We start from the raw sequence: 2,950 nt of genomic DNA on the forward strand, positions 1-2,950 counted from the left end.
GAGGACAGAGGAAGTTGGAGAGTGTTTGCAGTGTGATTGGCAGAGCCCTGAGCCAATCGCTGCTCTCATCTTGCTCACTGGCTCCACCAATCACTGAGCAGGAGATAGAAAGCTGAATAAAGAGCCTTTGAGAAGTCTCCACAGCTTTGAACTTCTTCACTTTTTTTTTATTATTATAAACTTTATTAGAAAATGCTTTATAATACAGAAAGAAGTACAAATTCCAGCGAACAATCGCCAGGGGTTTGAGCAAAATGTAATACACAAATAAATAAAACGTTACTGAATAAAAGTAAAAATAGCAATAGTAAATAGATGCATGTAAAGGGATTACATAAATACTTTAAATTTAGAGCATAAAGATAAAATTTTAACAGCCTTTTTATTATTGGAAGTTTAGAATGTAGAAAAATAAGTTGTTGCTTCCTTTAAAAAAGAGATACATGAGGGTTTGGTCATAATAATTTTACATTTGTGGATATAAAACTTGGCCAACAGTAGCAAAAGATTACATAAGAAGAAATGGTCAAAACGTTCTTTTTTATATTTCTTTGGAACTTCTTCACATTGATTGTGTTTTGGAGGATTTTACGTCATAAACAAATTTTCATTTTACGGAAGAGGATTAGGCCCACTAAATAAAAAAAAAAAAGTTTAATGACTTTCAAATTTTATTTCAGTATAATATGACCAAAAAGTCATAAATCTAACTTTAATCTCAGAATTGTGACTTTTGTTTTGATAATTCTGACTTTAATGTCAGAATTCTGAGTTTTTTCTCATAATTCTGACTTTAATGTCAGAATTCTGACTTTTTTCTCTAACTTTTTTACTAACAAACATGTTAGCATAAAGCCGTAGCCATGTCCGCTTTAGAGATTAGCGCTCTTGTTTTAATCACCTTCTGCTCTTCCATTAATTAAATAGTATCACTGGGGACCCGTCTGGCACATAAATAGTTGCCTAATTGCGTCATTTTCCAACATTGTGTTACTGGCCGTCCCAAACAAGTCACATCGTTGTCAGTGAAGCTGAATGCTCCCACATCTCTTCCTTCATAGTGCCGATCTACATTAACATCCAAAATTGGGAGATTAAAGTTAGAGTTCTGAGAAGAAAGTCAGAATTCTGAGATTAAAGTCAGAAATCATTAATTTTTTTCAGGTTAAGGGAAAGGTTGTTTATAAAAACAAGCTATGAGCTTGAGCTATCTCTATAGTTATGCTGCTATAGGCTTAGACTTCTGGAGGTCATAGGGTCCCCTATTCTATCATTTTGCTTCATTCTATCTCTATTCTCCCACTCTGCTGAATCTGTTAGTTCATTCTCTAATGTTACGCTCTCTCTGCCTTTTCTCATAGTAGCTTCACCTCATCTGTTCCTGTTTGGCTGTGACACCACCCTGGAGAGAAATATCAGCTGCGCTGCTGCCATCAACACTTTTATTTATAGATGTTGGCGATCAGCCTGTTTTTCCAGTGTAGTCCTGTTTCTCTGTATGTGACTGGCTTGATGTGCTCTTTACATCCTCTGACATGGGAGTTGGCTTAGAGCTCGTCTGCCTGGCTGTAAGTGTTTCCTGGATGGGGCCGCCTTTTACAGCTGCTTTTTGTATCTCTGCTTCTGTCTCATGAACCCCAGTTGGCCTCATGGCCGCTCACACTGAGCCTGGTTCTTCTGGAGGTTTCTTCCTGTTAAAAGGAGTTTTTTTCCTCTCCATTGTCGCTACAAGCATGTTTAGTGTGAAGGATTGCATCAGAGTCAACGAGTCGATGCAATCAACTGGTTTTTCTTAGATAGAAAACTTTGAATCAATTTGACTGGATGATCTGGTGAACTGTAAAGTGCCTTGCGATGACATGTGTTGTGAATTGGTGCTATATAAATAAACTGAACTGAAAAATGCTAATATCCATAAGTAGAGAGCAGCGCATTACCTTCAACTGTCATCCTAGAACAGAGCAGAATCATAAAGACCAACAAATACAGCAGATAGCTCAGAGATACAGTTGTAGGGATACTTTATAAATTGTTAAGCTATAAAACGTTATCCAAAACTACGTATGAGCTCTCTAACATCTGAAAAAGGCTAGAGTATTACACCAGTAAGCATACAAAACGGTTCAAGACACAGAAACTGACAGGCAGAGATCACTGATCAGAATAGGAGTTGAGAGGTCAATTATAACTCTGGAGAGTCTATAGATATTGAGCTTCATTAAAAGTAGCTAGAAGAAAGCCATATTAAATAGAAAGTCATAATGGATACATTAGGCACATGAAAGTACTTGGTTGGAATAACACTACATAAATTCCTTTTTTGTTCAGATTGATCTGTAGCATAATACAGCGCACATCACTCTGAATGCACCACCCCAATGGTAAAACATAATGGTGGATTTTTTTTTTTTTTCATTAAAGTTGGGGAAGCTGCTCAGAGTTGATAGGGATGTGGATATACATATAAGACAATCTGAAAAAAAGTCTGCTAGAGGTTTTAATAACTTAACTTAATAACTTCCGCCAGAAGGATGACAAAAAACATACAGTCAGCGCTATAATAGAATAACATAAATCAAAGAATGTTAATGCACTCAAAATAGATAGTTCAATTCCAAATTTAACTAACCCTATAAAAAAAGATAACCAAGTAATCCTGTATTTCTTTCTTTGCAATCCTGCAGTTCTTTGTGTTAATCTATCTTTCCATGTCCCACTTATGTTCGGTTTCATGTATGGATCCACTGACAAAATGTAATGGGATGTGATTATTTTATTGCACCTGATCAGGTACATGATCTACATTAAATATACTTTGCAAAAAGCTTAAACTGTTTCCCAAAAGCACTTCTGTGCAGGAAATTCATCTGAAAACTCAGACTTTTGAATTATTTACAAACCAGGGCAGAGTACGCCTGAATGCATGTAAAGTAAAAAAAAAAAAAAAAAA

The sequence above is a fragment of the Cyprinodon variegatus genome, unplaced genomic scaffold, assembly GCF_000732505.1.
Source record: "Cyprinodon variegatus isolate N-32 unplaced genomic scaffold, C_variegatus-1.0 Scaffold39, whole genome shotgun sequence".
Classification (NCBI taxonomy): Eukaryota; Metazoa; Chordata; class Actinopteri; order Cyprinodontiformes; family Cyprinodontidae; genus Cyprinodon; species Cyprinodon variegatus.